This window comes from Medicago sativa, chromosome 4, assembly GCF_051527215.1.
Source record: "Medicago sativa cultivar Bolivia chromosome 4, Bolivia_mono, whole genome shotgun sequence".
Classification (NCBI taxonomy): Eukaryota; Viridiplantae; Streptophyta; class Magnoliopsida; order Fabales; family Fabaceae; genus Medicago; species Medicago sativa.
This window is the reverse complement of record NC_140752.1, coordinates 61,201,385-61,219,852: the sequence shown is the minus strand read 5'-3', so window position 1 is coordinate 61,219,852 and position 18,468 is coordinate 61,201,385.

The window sequence follows — 18,468 nt, the reverse complement described above, 5'->3', positions numbered from 1 at the left end:
TTCTCCTCAGGTGTTTCAGAGATTGCTGCTAATGTTGAGACACTGAAGTAAGAATCAGGCTTAGTATGATATTTTTCATTTCAATTTATTTTATCAATTATATTTGTGCTATTTTTATTTTGTGTGTAGATTGTGTTTTTGTGTGTTTTTACAATTCATTTTTTCTTTCTTTTTTGTACATCAAATTTCTCAGATAGTCCATTGATTATGTAAAATTTTCTTTTTTACCCCAGATTTATTTTTAATATTTTATATTTAAATAAATTTAATAAATTTAACAACTAAAAAAAACTATATAAAGATTTATTTCAATTGATTGTCAGTTTTCTTTCGGTTTTTTTTTTATCCAGATGTTTAGCTCTTGTTATTGGCTATCAGTTTCATTTGGTTGTGTTGTTGCTCGTTTATTTTTGAGTTTTTGGACTACATATTTTTTTTCCCTTTTGGCACATTTTGTGCTTAAAAGAGAGTTTTTAATATATCATTTTGGATGTTTCATAAAAAAAAAAAACTATTTCTATTGATTATTAAAGTTCTTATGAATTTATAATAACATAGGACGTAAGTGTATGGTTTGGTTAAAAAAAATGAAGGATTAAGCTAAAAAAAATCAAAGTAGTTATTAAATGTTTGATTTTTACAAAATTCTTTATTTTTTTAACGAACAACATATAATCTCAAGCTTGGATCTGAATTCTCGTATTACTTTTTTTTTGCATTTGTAGTTGGAGATCAATTGTTGGATTCATACAATGGTTTGAAGTTTTGATCTCTCAAATATTGGATGAATATCTAATCGTCTACCACTAAATGCGAAGACAATAAAGGTTTGATCTCTCAATATGCATATCAATTTGAATGTTTGTTAAATGTTTTTTGACGAATGATTAAAGTACAACACAATAATATTGGTAAATGTTAGTTTTTAACAAAATTCTTAATATTTTTAGGAGATAACTTCCATCTTAAAGGGTAGATCTAAATATGAATTTTTTTAAGGGTAAAATATGAATTTGGTCCCTGCAAATATGAGTTGGTTGGGTTTTGGTCCCTGCAAAAAAAAAAAACTTTTGAAATCCATCCTTGCAAAAATTGTTTTTTAAAAATAGTCTTTGGGTCCACTTACTGATTTGACGCATTTTTGCTTATCCGGCACTTGATGACTATGCATGGATGTCCCGCATGGATTTTCATTGGAATTAAATAAATATAAAATAAATTAATAAATCAAAAATTGTATTTTGTTTATTTTTATATCAATTTCCTTATTTTAAAACATGGCTTAATCAAAACTTACTTTTTATTTGTTGGGATTAATCAAAACTAAGAGCGTGACACTAATCTTCTTCAACCCATTCCAGAACTTCATTTTTTTTCCCTTTCTTCTACAAAACATCATTCTTTTTCCCTTTCTTCTTCTTCTTCTTCAACCTATTCCAAATACTTTCTTCATCTATTTTAAAAAAAGGAAAAAGGATAAATTTTTCTGGGCATAAACCCATTCATCTTCATCCCTAAATTTTAATTCTGATCAAATCTAGAACTACAACCCCTTACACACAACTATCTTCAACAAGAATCAATCATAATCAATCCTTTCAATTTTTTTATCCCAAGTTCAAAGAACACGAAACAATCATCAACTTTGCATCGAACATTACAAATGAATCCCACACCAAAAATTTCGTTTCAATCTTCTTTCTTTTTCAAGATCCATAACCAGATTCATTCTTTCTCCTCTTTCTCATTTTAAACCCATGGCTTCCGTCGAAGAGCCCACCATCGTCGTTGTTGCGCAACCGATTGTGTAGGAATCGGCCATCGTCGATACGATGGCGAATAGAATACAGAGAGACAAAGATTCCATGTGTTTTGTATGTTTGTCTATGCGTATTCTCTTCTCCATGGTATCAACGACGACCGATTCCTCCACAATGGGTTGCGCAACAACGGCGACGGTGGGCTCTTCGACGGAAGCCATGGGTTGAAAATGAGAAAGAAGAAAAAGAATGAATGTGATTATTGATCTTGAAAAAGAAGGAAGATTGAAGCGAAATTTTTGGTGTGAGATTCATTTGCAATGTTCGATGCAATGTTGATGATTGTTTCGTGTCTTTGAACTTGAGATAAAAAATTGATTATGATTGCTTATTGTTGATGGTAATTGTGTGTAAGGGGTTGTAGATCCATATCTGGTCATAATTGAAATTTAGGGACGAAGATGAATGGCTTGATAATGTTTATGCCCATAAAATTTTATCTCCTTTCCTTTTTTAATAAAATGAAGAAAGTCTTTGAAATAGGTTGAAGAAGAAAGGGAAAAATAATGAAGTTTTGTAGAAGAAAGGGAAAAAATAAAGTTCTGGAATGGGTTGAAGAAAATTAGTTTCACGTTCTCTTAGTTTTGATTAATACCAACAAATAAAAAACAAAGTTTTGATTAAGCCATGTTTTAAAATATGGAAATTGATATATAAAAATAAATAAAATACAATTTTTGATTTATTAATTAATTTATATTTATTTAATTCCAATTAAAATACACATGGGACATCCATACACGGTCATCAAGTGTCACATTAGCAAAAACGCACCAAATCAGCAAGAAAGTGGGCCGAGAGACTATTTTAAAAAACAAAAAAAATTGCAAGGATGGATTTCAATTTTTTTTTTTTTTTGCAGGGAGCAAAACCCAACCATCCCATATTTGCAAGGACCAAATGCATATTTTAGTCTTTTTTTTAAAGGAGGGCATACTATCTCAAGAATTGATTTGAATTACTTTTGTCTTTAGTGCTCAACAATTATAGATAGATCGTTGGATTCATCAAATGATTAAGAGCATTGATCTCTTATCCATTGTATCAATCTAACAATAAACCTCAATATATGTAAAGACAACAAAGGAATGACAGGGAGTTTGATCTCCTTAAGTATATGTATAACTTGATAATCTTCTTTATCTTTTTTTTTTTAAAAAAAAATATATTATTTGTTTTTGTTTAATTTCTTCTTCAACAGCATTTGTGTAATATACTTACAAACATTCAGAAATAATAACAAAAGAGTTAATTTAAATGCAGGATTAGTGTAAAACAGTTTTACAAGCATTCAATGATGTGTTGCAACATCATATAATGAACTAAAGATGTGTTGCAACATCATATAATGAACTAAAGCACATGACTTATCATACATACCTCATTAGTTAATGTGGCAATTTTTTTTAGAGGAATAAAACTATTGCATTTCATTTATCAATATGATTTCAATACAATCTGGTATTTTTACCCATATTTGGAAACTAGATGATAACAAGGCAATTTTAGCTAAACTATAAGCAACCTCGTTTGCTTGTTTTCGCACAAACTCGACACGTGAGTTTCCATAAAAAATTACTACAAAGAGATTTACAATGATTAATGATGTTCCCAAATTCCCTAGCATCACACTTTTGGGAATTAAAGTTACCCACCACTCTCTTTGCGTCTAGTTCAAAATCCACAGGTCCTAAATTAAGCTCATGAACTCAATCCATTGCATATATTTAGAATATATGTAATATGGCAACTTATACAATATACTTGTTTTACTATCATATATCAATATTTAGAATATATATATATATATATATATTTCTCCCTCGTAGATATATTTGATTACATCATTTATACAAATTACTTGTTTTACTATCATTTACTTACATATATGATTACTACATGATATCAAATATTTTCTTGCAAACACATTTTTTTATGCATACTATTGAGTATTGACGTGTATTAATATTTGGTTCGGTGTCGGGTAGCTAGTTTCTTGATAACTTAAGTCTAATTGTCGATAATGGTGCTAGTTCTCTTTTTTGGCTGGAGAGGTGGGTCGGTGATGTCCCTCTTTGTGATAGATTTCGCCGTTTGTATGATTTATCAGAAAATAAAATGGCAACAGTTGCACAAATGTTTGCTTGGGGGTGGGATGAGGGAGGGGATGCTTGGAAGTGGCGTAGAAGGTTGTGGTAGTGGGAAGAGGCTTTGGTAGAGGAGTGTACGTATTTGCTGTTAAATGTTATGTTGCAGGTTGATACCGAAGATTTCTGGATGTGGACATCTGATACGGTTGCGGGGTATACTGTCAGTGGTGCCTATATATATTAGATTAGATGTATAAAATAATATTTTCCATGATCTTACATATATAATTAGCTAGATCATGCTGCATAAATTAACGAGTCAAGAACTATCTTCACCTATTTATGTTTTTACAACGATAAACTTATGACAATTCAATAATCCAGTGGTGTTTAGTACAATTTTGCACCTCAACCAAAATCTAAAAATGGGCTGACATTGCGGTCGTCTTAGCTAATCTTTGCTTATGTTTTATAACTTGAATAAATTGAATACATAAAGGTAACTTAAATACTATTTCTAAAAAACAAAATATTTTGAAGAAATAATAAACAACTTTAATACTAATAACTATGATGGAGGGAAATAGTTTATGTACTTTCCCATTAATATGTAGTTCATATATTACTCATTAACCCTAATGAGTATTATCTAATAGACCCAAAGCTACGACTTAGCTACTCTTTAGTAATTTCCCTATTAAAAAAATATGTACATTTTATCCTTGATATGCATATCTATCATTCATATATGTTAAGTATTTGGTAAATAAATAGTATAATTGTTTTTACTTTCGATTTTATGTTATTGCAGAGAGGAAAGTAACTATGAATAAAAAACTAAAGCAAAATGTAGATCTTGATAACAGAGAAGACCAAGCAAGGTGGTCATCAAAGTAAATACCGAATACCAAAAGTTTCTCCAAGATTTAAACGACAACTAGAAAATCAAAGACACCAGAGGGATACAAAGGACGCAATCTATCCGAGGATAGAATTCACAGGCATCATTGATGGAGTACTTCCTGCTCCTGGAGGATACTTTATCACTGTAAGAGTAAGGAATGGTCTTAGTTTATAGGGTCAAACATTCTTCTTGTCTCATATACTTACACAAGTTGAAGCGAGTGTCAATGTGAATGTTCCTTGAGTATGTCCCACTAATGTTGATCATATTCAGGAGAATTATAATTTGAATCAGAAGAATATTCCTATCCATAACATTGGGAACCAAGAACTGTTTATTGGTCTCGACATAAATGAAATTCCTCCTAAATTGGAAGTTGATGATGAGTTACTTTCAAATTGGTCAGATGTTATAATTACATATGCTGGACAATATGCGAAATTTGCCCAATCAGGTCTAGGTTCACCGCCACTTAATCAAAACACAATCCAACATATGTTGTCCAATACCACAAAAAAGGTTGAGCAGCATCAACTAGGTCCTCTGGATCCAGTGGCAGTGATGCATGCAATTTCAGAGAAAAATCATCAAGAAAGATTATTGAGACAACAATGTATGCATGTTAATACTAAAATGTTCATTTCTCAAGTCAAAAAGTTTCAAGGTAATTCAATTTTCTCGTACATTATGACTAATAATAAAAATTCAAGTGGGAGGGGATCCATCTGTGAGAAACAAGAAAACAATATTGTTATTGAGTTGGAGGAGCACCAACAATCTGACGATACTCTACCAAATTCTACATGACCGCATTCTAAAGTAGCTAGACTCATGCTGATAATGCAAAATGCTTAATCAAAGTACAAAATGCTATAGAGAATTGATATTGGACATATAATGCGCAATTTGTCAAATTGGAGGATACTGGATTATTGGAGGTTTTTTAAGCTTTGGTTGAATGGTTGTTCAGATGAAATTTAGATTTAGTTTCTCATTAAACATATTTGACAGTTTTTCTTTGGGTTATTTAAAAATGATGGATTGAATTTCTTTTTAATTTAAATATTGTTGGGACCTAGTTAAATTATTATTATATGTCAATAATTAATTTATTTTTGTTGTAGGGTATGTTTGGATCCATGGAAAGATAAGGGAAAGAAAGGATAGGGAAAGAAAGTGAGTGAATACAGTAGTTTTCCACCCTTTGACAGGACAAAGAAAGGATAGGGAAAGAAAGTTTTGAGGTGGGACCCACACTCAAAAAATTTCCGCAGGTGCAAGGACGGAAACAAGAGAAATGCACCAACTTCATGGGAAAATGTCCAAAATAACCTTGATGTAACATATTATTTGCATTGTACCATTTTTTTAGGCATTAACGTGGTGCCGGTGCATAGTACATGCGAGAAAATTATGATTTTGACACATACTCTACAAATTTATTCTCCTACCGTAAAAAAATACTTAATTTTTTTTTGAGAGAATTGTTATATCTAAATTAAAATATATTTAAATGTGTAGATACAATATTTAATTTAAAATGACATATGTAGCCAAAACTTTTCAAGGATGTAATTTGTCTTTTTATAAATATACACATCATTCTTTCCTTTCACTTTCTATTCCACTTTCTTTTATACCAAACAACCAAAACAATCCTCTCACTTTCTATTCTTTTTCTTTCCTCATATAATCTTTCCTCACTCTTTCTTTCCTTTCACTTTCTTTGATTATCCAAACAGACCCGTAGTCTCTAGTGGTAAATCAATGATGGATGATATCGACAATAATGAGCTTTTATGACATAAGCATATGCCTAGGCAAGTCTGCTCTTTCTGAATAGAGTTACGCATCTTTACGCATGAAATGAGATTTCAATATTTCATTGACTTTATAGTTTTTGTTAAGGAATTCAAAAGTATGCATTTTTAATTGGAAACAATAATATTTGAACTTCTAAAAAGTTTAATGCATCATTTTCCAACACAAATTTTCTATATTTATATCCTTAACCAATGTTTAAGGTCACTCATTAGCATTTTTTTCTGTGGTGGTCGGGGTTTGAACCTGAACCTTGTATATATTATGCGTTGTCCATACCAACTGAGCTAAGTTCACAAGGACTGAATGCATTGAAGTTAAATATATTAGAACAAGGCTCTCAATAACATAATATATTAGAACAAGGCTCTTAAATATATTAGCATTTTCCATTTTATTATTGTTTTGTTTTTAGGAAATTTTATTACTTCAAAAGGTTTTTTATTTTTAGCAAACTTCAAAAGGTTTAACAAGGAGTATATTTTTACTCATATATCAATAGAGGCATCTAATTTATTTATTTTTATATGTTTATACACATGTCTATAATTTTACTCATATATCAATACAGATACCTAATTTTGTTAAATTATTCATGGGTCGATATTATTACCAATATATCAGTACGAGTACCTAATTTTTTTTTAAAATTTACACACGTGTCTATTTTTTTTTACTAATATATCAATGAGTATCTAGTTTTTTAAAGGCCAAATACCACTTTTGATCCTTTTTGTTTGACAAAATTCTCAAGTTAGTCCTTTAAGTTTCGAAAGTTTCAATTAGGTCCTTTTCTCAAGTTAGTCCTTTAAATTTCAAAAGTTTCAAATAAATCATTTTAGTTGATAAATTATTTCACCGTCACCGTTTCAAAAGTTTCAACTAGGTCCTTTTAGTTGAAAACTTTTGAAACTTAAAGGATTAACTTAAAGGACTAACTTGGAAATTCTGTCAAACTAAAATGACATATTTGAAACTTTTGAAACTTAAAGGACTAACTTGGGAATTCTGTCAAACTAAAATGACCTAATTGAAACTTTCGAAACTTAAAGGACTAACTTGAGAATTTTGTCAAACTAAAAGGACCAAAAATGGTATTTGGCCTTTTTTTAAATTATACATGCGTACATCATTTTACACATATATCAATACAAGTACCTATATTTTTTTTAATTTATACATGTGTCTATGTGTCTATATGTTTACTAATATATCAATACTAATACTTATTTTGTATTTATTTATACACGTTCTATATTTTTACTCATATATCAATGCGGATATCTAATTTTTTTTTAATTTATACACGTGTCTATATTTGTACTCATATATCAATGGATACCTAATTTTTTTTTAATTTGTAGACGTGTCTATATTTTTACTTATATATGGATATTGATACCTATTTTTTTTTTTATTTATACATGTGTCTATTTTTTATTACAATATAATAATATATGATATTCTAAATCAATTTTAATTGACAATATAACTAATGCATATTATAAAGGGTTAAATATGTTTTTGGTCTCTATAAATATGTCAAATTTTCGTTTTAGTCCCTCTAAAAAATTTCTTCAACTTTTAGTCCCCAAAAAAATTTTCATCTTCACTTTTGGTCCCTCAAGTAAACTTATATGTAGAATTCATATTTTTGAATAGAATTTTGCAGAAAAATTCATAATATTATAAGAATCTCTCAAAAAAAAAAAAAAGAATTTTTTAACAAAACATGAATTTAATATGAATTTTCATATTTTTGACGGTTAAAAATTCATATTTAATTTATGTTTTGTTAAAAAAACACTAATTTTTTTTGGATTAAATATGTTTTTGGTCCCTATAAAATTGGGAACTTCTAAGTTTAGTCCTTACTTAATTTTAATAGTCTTTTTAGTCCTTACAAAAAAAATTTACATGTAATTTTAGTCCCTGCTAAAACTAAATTTGTTTAATTATCTTTAAACTCTTAACTTTTTGAACAAATTTTTGGAGGCATGTTGAGAATATTATAAAAGGTTCATTTACTAAAATTTAGAATTTTTTAACATGAGATGAATTAAATATGAATTTTTTAAACCACAAAAGTTCAATATAAAAGTCACAAAAAATCTATACGTAGAAATCAAATTTTGAACTAATTTTTTGCGGAGAAACTTTTACTGATGTTCTTAACATGTCTACAAAAAATTGTTCAAAAACTTAAGAGTTTATGCATAATTCAACAAATTTGGATTTATTAGGGACTAAAATTGAATGCAGAAATTTTATATAGGGATTAAAAAAACTATTAAAATTAAATAAGGACTAAACTTAAAAGGTCCCAATTTTACGGGGAACAAAAACATTTAACCCATTTTTTTGGATTTTTTTACAATATTCTACACATTTTTGCACAATTTTATTAAAAAATACAAAAATTAACTTAAAAATAGGGACCAAATGTAGTGATTGAAAATTTTGTAAGGACTAAAAGTTGAAGAAGAATTTTAGAGTAACTAAAACGAAAAGTTGTTATATTCATAGGGACCAAAAATATATTTAACCCTATTATAAACACAAAAGAAAAAGAGCGCAACACACTCACCCGTGCATACACACGAGTATCTCGCTAGTGTGGATTAAATTTTTAACCACGTATATTGATCTTTCAACTATCAGTTTTGCTTATATTTCATTTCGAAGGATAGCACAGTATGAAAATATTCATTCCCCCAAATGAATCTTCTTTCATCTAGTCACATCATGAAAAGCTTCATTAGTGTGTAAATCTGCTCTCCTTTACTAAAACTGAGCGATGAGACAATAATCTAAGTTTCTCCCTTCATTCTTATTTTTGTCTTATATTGTATTGTTGTGAGGGTCCCTTTAGCTTGGACTAGTGTATGTTTTGGTCCAACTTGGATTAGTGAAATCACCTGGTATCACAGGTAGTGTTTCAATTGTCCCATACCATACACCCCCTTATAGAAAACATGCTAGCAATTTCTTTTCCCCTTTTCCCTAGAGTCTAGATGCACATGGGTATGAGTGTTACAAATTCCAGAATACAGTCAATTTATGTATCTTATTAAAAATAAATACAAACCACTATAAAAATTTGTAAGAATGAAATTCGCAATAAAAATAAAAACGTAACTATTAATAAGAGATTGGCATCCAAACTTGATAAAAATTAATATAAGTTTTGTTTGAGGAATAAAAATTAATAAAAGTTTTTTTTCCTTTCAAACTCTTTTCACTCATATAGTTTTTTTTTTCACAAATCTAATTTTATTTTCCGTAAATAATTCTTTCTAAAAAGAATAAATTGGCTGATATTATATTAGTATATTACTTTACGTTACTCTCATCTTATGTTATATAAATTATTTGTTCGTATTTTATTGTAGCATATTTTTTTCACATTAATCTTTTTCACAAATCTTATTTTATTTTTCGTATATAGTTTTTTCACAAAATGACAAAGGTCCATGTTTAGACCCAACCCATAAATCCATTTTCACAAAATGACAAAAATGTTACAATGCAGCCAATCTTACATAAGTCTTGTCCATCTTTCAACTTGTACAACAGGTAGTGAATAATTAATCTCAACCGTATGTATTAAATATTAATATATCAATGACCAACCTTCAACTGGTCCAAGTTGAACCCCAACGTGTATTGGTCCAAATTAAAAGAAACCTTGTGATTTGGCATTTACGGTCTCGGTGTCTTTGATGTTTTAAATTTTGGGCGTGCATTGGAATCAAATGCACAATAACATGAAGGTTGTAATTTTGAATAATTGTTTGATCATATATATTGAGTATACACACTCCGGTCACTATTATAAGCAAAAAACAATATTGTAGGTTCATTCATTTAATGATGTATTTGGTCTTTATTATAGACCACATACATCATTAAATGAATGAATCCAAAATGTTGATTTTTGCTTATAATAGTGACCGGAGGGTGTATATATGGTAGTGAGCAATTGTACAATCCTTCCGTCTCATTTTATTATCACTTTAGCATTATTTGTCTGCCTTAAAATAATCGTCGGTTTACAATATTAATGTAATATTTATTAATTTTTTCATTAATATAATTTTATTTATTAAATTTTCTTCCATTTAACTACTTAATTAATATGGGTGTTTTAGAAATAGTAAACGACACTTAAGTTTTTTCAAAGAGTTGAAGTAACTTAACCTCCACTTATAATCAGGGGCGGTTTCAAGGCACGGTTAGCCTGGATAATTCCCCAGGCTTTGACCAAAAATTTTTACAATTTTTTATGTAAATCTCTCTGAATTTTTTATATAAACCTCTGTAAAGTGGATAATTTTTTTAGATTTTTTTATTGCAATTTCTTATGTAAACCAACTGAGACTAATCATCTGTAACACAGTCTTAAATTGAAGTACAGAGTGAGTGATGGGGGTGGTAGTTGGTGTTTGATTAATGCTAGTTTAAATTTGGACATAATTAAGCTGGTCCAAGTTAATGATTTTAAGAGGCAGGTCCTCTTTTCTAGAAAAATAACAATCAGAAACTGCAACTATATGTCATAATTGAGTCCACAAATACCCAAAACCGTATAACTGCTTGTTCTTATTCATTTATTGCTCTGGAAAACTTCTTTTACTACTGTGTACTGTGTTATATTATTACCTAACTTGTCTTTGTGCTTGATATTCAAATGCATGAGGCATATTACCAATATTAGAACTAATTTCCATCTCTCAAATCGGGACACATGAGAAGAATCCTAAGGCTACTATAGAAATCAATACTTGATGCAGGGTGTGCGGATGGAATTGGATGTCCCACAGTTACACCTGTAACTGATCTGAGCCGTCTGATTTTAAATAGGTGGCTGAGATCACTTTACAATGTAAAACTGTGTTTGAAATCTGGATCGCTATGGTTGAGATCCACTACAAGGTGTAACTGCATGGTATCTTTACAACAAGGGAATCCAAGTCCGTGTGCAGACACATCAAAACTAGTTTTCTATAAGGAATTCAGTGTTAATTTGAGTTTGATGTCAAAAAAGTCGTGGATAGTTTTTCATCTGTACATCATGATGGAATAATATTCATAATTGTAAAAGAAAATGTTTACTAGTGCCTCCGGACACTAGCTAAGGTATTATAAAAGAAAATATTTTTCTTGAAAATTGTGTATTTTACTTTTTAAAACTTGAAAAGGTGTTTTTTTTTTTTAAAAACTTACTTTGTCTTTTCTTTCTATTTTTAATTGTTTAATTAATGTCTCGGAAACACAGGTTAACATAACGCGTCGTAAAACTATCTTTACTCACTTAAGTTCAAAGTTAACATATACTACTATCCCATAAGAGGCCTCATACCATTGTTCTCCACCTTTATCTAGATATTTTGATCAGCTCTCGAGATCAACCTCGGATCATTGTTATTATACAGAAGAAAAGTAATTATAATTTACTTATATTTCATTAAAAAATTATTAATTAAAATGTACTTCAAACTCATTACTAATTATTTCTACATGTTTTTTTTTTATATAGTTTCATTCTTAAAAATTTCCCCTAAAAAGAAAAAGCATGCTTAAAATTGACACGCAATAATGCCCAACTAATGGCTGACTTTAGAATTTGGATGTATTAGAGAAATTTTCTTTCTCAAACTTGATTGGTTTCAATGAAGACAAAGAAGTTAAGGTTGTTACTTAAAGTGATACGACGTTATCCCACTTTGCATATTTAACAAGTTCAATAAAATGATTGGAAGGCACTACTTAGGAAGAGATTATGTTACTTGTTGTATAAGGTGCCAACATTAATGTCTACGTTATTAAGAAAAAAATACTACTCATTGAACCAAGAAAGATAGAGTTTTAAGAAAGATTAGCATATTAAAATCTCACAAATGATTCTTTAGATTTCCTTGATTCCTTGATTCCAATTTGTTTGAACTTTTTTAATGATAAAGGTCAATAATCAATTTTTAGAAATGTTGGTCATAAAATTCAAACTCACAATCAACCAAACTACCTTATTGTACATAGTTTATTTGGACATTGATTGGTTTAATATGACATACTTCCCAGTTCCTAAGAACAAAGAATTCAATAGGGTTTGCTCAAAAAAAAAAAAAATTCAATAGGGTATGCAGCATTGGATTGTAGGTCAATTATCAACAAGGTCTCAAATATTAATCAGTAGTGCAAAGAGGTGTAGAAGGATAAGACAACCCATACAATGAGTGACCATGCCAAACATTTGTGATCAGTGATCACATTTATTTGAAGTGACTAATGGGTCCATTGTTCTTTCCCTTTGGCCTAATTATAGTCCTCTTTATGACAAGCCAGGTGCTTGGAATCGGGTAGTTAAACAATAGCAATTAATTTGCTTGTAGTACTAATTGTTAAAAGTCTTGAATGATATTTGATAAAGTTTGAAAATGCGATTATAAGTCGGATATAATTATCACCTTACAAGTTTGTTTTGTAATAGTTAAGTTAGACTAAATCTAAATTTTAAAATGATATTAGAACTTATTTAAAATTCGTTGAATCATTTGCTATTAAGTTACATATTAGATCACTCGAGTTATGTTTCAGTGAGTGATCATCTTCTTACCAAACTAATTTTGTAACGTTTGATTAGATCCGACTCAAATTATACGGATAGTAAGAAGATACCACATCAATCAATGATTTTTTTTTTCTTATGGTAGGGTAGAGTGTGTATGTATTGTATGTGTGCTCAATTCAAACCAAGTACATAGTTTTGCATAGGCAACACCCTTAACCACCAAGACATTGCAGTGTCATCTTTTATCCATTTGTGGGTGAAAGCTTTATGGTGAAAAGAACAAGGCATGGGGGGTGAAATGATGTGAGGAAACAAATTTTGAAGAAAAAAAATAGGGTAAGATAATGACAATAAATAATAAGTGTGCCAAACAAGCAATAGTAAGTGAGAGTTGAAAAGAAAAAATAAAAGTGTGAAGATCCACTGTGTGTCAAAGTGGGCTGACTTATGTGGGACCTAGTCTCCACTTCAAAGACACCAACCCCTCAAAGCAAAGGCCACCTCATTATTCTATTCATTTACGCAACAAACTATATTTTATTTTAAGAAAAGGGAAAATTTAATTCAATGAGGGGGTGTGTAAGTGTATGGAGCTGGCCCAGACAGGAAGGGCCCACTTTGATTGGACCACAAATTGGGGCCCAAAGGGTGCACACTGGTATTATATTCCTTTCCTATGAAAAAAAGCAATGAAAGAATGAAAAAGGAGATGGGAACCCTCCACCCATTAGGAAGAAGAAAAAGAACATGAATTAAATCATATAAAGAAAACAAATAAAAGATGGAACAATCAGAGAATAAGAGGGGGACAAAGTGGAAGAATGTTAATTCCATCACTGTAAAGTTTATAAAAGAAAATTATTCTCAATTTGACTTTGTTATATCTCATCATACACCATTGATTGTACTATATATTTAGGGGCAAAAAAAATTTCACATTCATTCTTTATGTAACCACTACTGTGCCTCATGTTGTTACCTTTGTTGACAAAAGAATGAAATCAAACTTGTTTTCAACCATGCTTTGTCTTTCAATTTTCAAGTCCAGCGATTTAGTGAATAAATCACTTTTTTTCTAAAGAAATATATATTTAAGTTGTATTTTAGATCTGCTCCCTAGTTATCTATTAAAAAAAAGTTCTGTCAAAAAAAATATATATTAAAAAAGAGTGAATATTTTTTTTGAAGAATAAAAAATGGAATATATTAACAACGACGATGAATCCTCTTTAGCACAAGGTGTACTAAAGAAGCCACCCCAAAGAACAAGCAGTCACTGTATAATTACAAAAAACAAGTCAGTCGATACCCAAACAAAGTAACGGGTCCGACCACCATCTACTCGTGCCATAAACAAACTTGGCATTGTTAGCTTTCAGCTACCATAATGAATTATACTTAACCTTTTCTATAAGATCTATCATATTAACTTGGGTATTCTTGAATATTCTATCATTTCTTCCGTTCCAAACTATCCACACACACAATAGCCAAAGCATCTGCATGAATGACCGTCGCTTTGTCGACCCTCCTATAGAGTTAGTAAACTGATAAAAATGATCATGGATGGAAAACGGATCGACTCCTGAAATGCCAACCCAATTCCTTATGTGCTGCCAAAGGCCGCCAAAAAATTCACAATGGAGAAACAAATGATGTGCCGTTTCGTCGAGGCCACACCCTGCTGGGCACCTGATAGCCTCGGAATGAATAATGCCGCGCCGTAAAAGATTGGTTTTCGTGGGCAGCCTATCTCGAAGCAGTCTCCAGGCAAGAATGGATATCTTCAAAGGAACATGCTTGTGCCATACGAGTTCATCTGGCACGGTAATTTTCTCGCGACCCAATTCAGTTTTAGACAAAAATAAAACACAGAGTAATCCTTGATAGTATTATACGAATGACAAATTAGACCATGACTCGTTATAACAAAGGGACTAATTTGTTCTCAGTATGAAAATATGATGAATCACTTAGGGCTTTATTGCTGTTAGAGACTAGATTGGATCACGAGAAAATTGTGAAGGACTGCATTGACTCTTCACTCTAAAAAAAATAAAGAGAAATTGATTTTTTTTTTTGGAATTTTTCATAGATTCCATCTACCAAAGATAATCATATTTAAGATATCGAACACAAAATCTACACACCTCTTCCGACATGAATTTGTGCCCGTGAATCCAGGGAGCATTAGTAACAAAAATTGATCAATGCTTCATAATCACAAGAGAATATATGTCTCATCTCCACTTAAAATCTTAAGGTTTGTCGAACACAAAATGTACACAACTCTTATGATATGAATTTGTGTTGGTGAGTTCGTGGAGCGTCCTAAGCAACATCGGGTCAATGATCATTGGAGAGGGAGATGTGAAATCTCCAACCAAAACTTTAAGTCATTAGGTATATGAATCATATCACTTATATATTTAACATTAAAATTATTCATAGTCGATGCGAAACTAACTAACTACTCACACGTAAATCGGGCAATCTTCACCTCAAGTGTGACTCTTCTACATCCTATACCAGAATCCAACACTAGGATTCCAATTCTGCTCCTCCACCAAGCCGAAACAAGACTTTGATACCACTTGTTAGAGAGTGGGAGGGAGTGCGGGGATAAACAATTGATTAATGCTCTATGACTGCAAAAGACGGAGACGTCACATTTTCATCCAAAATCTTAAGACATTAAGTATATATGTCACCTCTTTTATATATTCAACATTGAATTCATTCATAGTTGATGTAATCACTCACACTTGAACCCAACAATTTATTGCGTGCAAAATAATTTTAAAAGAATAGCCAGAGTAATAATTTTTAAAATTATTAAATGAATGACTAACATTTGAAACTGGGATTGTAAGTATGGGTGTCTTTTCATATCGAAATTCAAAGTTAGCCATGATATTATAAAACTAACCTCATACCCTAGACTAACCACCATTGCTCTCAATTGGCACTTTGTTTCATATCTACATATATTCTAAAACTATGATGTAGTATAACCATGGAACTATACCTTGATTCTAAAAAATTACTAAACGTGAATAAAATCAATTGTTGTTTTGTTGTCCATATAGTGTAATGCATTTTTTCACTTTCTCACAAGGAAAGAAAGAGAGATTGGGAGAGAGGATTGTTGTCCGGTGTGAGCTGATTGCACCCAAATAATGCCGACAACACTATGGAAGCAAAAAGGACTTTTTTCAATGTTGGAAGTCAATTTCATATAACTTGTGCTTCCCATTGTCCACGTGGTTATTTGCTATTGGCTTGCTTGGAATGTAATTAACGCAAAGTCGTATATATAGTGGAAAATCTTTCTTTTTTGAATCTCATCATCCCTTATCAAATCCAAACAAAGATCTTGACTTTTTTTTTACGTGTATTTTAATCTATTTTTAGATGTCAAGATTTCTCTGTTTATGTCATCATTTTCTAGATTTTCAAATGGCTTTTGACATTCATATTTGTTGCTTAGTGTTGTTTTAATAATATTTTTGTATTTCATGCGAATTCATTCACCACCATTGAAGTGGATGGTTCGAAAACAGAAATATAATAGTCGATGGCCTAATTGATCATAGAGAAGAATCTAATAGCATCTTAGAAAATGGCTAATAATATGGACATTGTCTCATTCATAAACACATGTTAAAGTCATTTTTATCCGATGTGCGGCTTTTTAACGAATGACACTGTTGTAGAGACGTGCAAAGGATTGTTTTCCACCAAAGATAGTTAACGACGTACATCCCATAAATCACAATGATTTTGAATAGGTCTATCTGATTTTATTAATTAATCTTTATCGTGTTATTTTGATAGTGTGCTAAGTTCGCCAAAATCACATTGAACTACCATTATGATCATATAAAAAATTACATTTTTAAGCTTCAACAAAATCACAATATCATCGTGGCTTTTCTAATCCACCCTAATATCAAGTAATATAAAAGTAATTGTGTGTTTTAAATGTATTTGCAGCTGCAAGAGCTCTTTCACGTAGATGTATTAACGAGAACGAGATCATATATTCACACAACCATGAATGAGGTACACAAAATACAAATGATGCATCAAAAAGATCAATTTTGACTTCCAGCGTTAAAAAGAAAATTTTATAATATATATTCCTTGCTTGTGATACAATAATAGAAAAGTTGGATTAATTATTGAGTATAATGAGAAACAACAAATAATATGTAAGGATAAATTAATATACCTTTTGTCAATAAATCCATAAATAAATTAATATACCTATGTGCTGTGTAAGAATTTTTATTTATGGGAAGCACGTGACACTGCTTTTCGCGCATGCCAAAAGCAACCAAAACATGGGAATGACCTCATAATTTAATTTTATAATTCCTTTCAATATTATATATGGGTTGATATTCAACTTTTATTTTTTCTTTTGAGAGCCTCTAGAAATATTTTTTATAATAAATTTTAAAGTCTAATACAATTTTCTTTTATTTTTTTTTTTCCTTTTCTTTAATGTAAATTGTTGAAGACAAACAATTAAGAGCAAGAAAGATATTTTCTTACAAAATAGAAGAAAAGAAATAAATAGTATTACGATGTACACTTTAAAAGTATCATATCGCTTAGAAGTTGAGGACAATGGTAGTTTATATACAACACTCATGCTCGTCCACCAACGAGATGTCTTTTATAAAGGACAAAATTATGAAGGGTTAACACCCAAAACAAACAATAACCTGGAAAGCGGTGTGCATGTCAATTGATCTAAAGTGGACCTTGATCTACAATTTGCGAGATGGTTGTTGAGCGTTGATAATGATAGTTTCTCCACAAAAAGGTGGTATACCAGTAAACACTTTGGTGATCAAATTAGAGATGAATCATATGAGATTTTAGGGTTTAGAGAACATGTACTCTAACCCGAGTCATAAGTTAACTTTAATAGGGGATAAATTAGGTTTTTTCAAGACATAACTCTTATAGAACAACTATCCTCGGAGACAACCATGGACAAGTCATGGTGTGATGAAAATCGCACGACCTTGGTCATATACCTTTGGACTTGATTGGTTGCGCCTTTGTGCCATGTTCATAATGCATTATGTAGTGGGTTGCTACCTTGGTAGAGACTTGTTCTTGTTGTTGGATTGGACTTGACTCACTTCAGAACACCAATCTTTCGCAAGAGTTACACTCATATATAAAAATAAGCTAAGATAAACTACATGTCGGATTTAAACCTTAAATCTTTTTACTATATCAAAT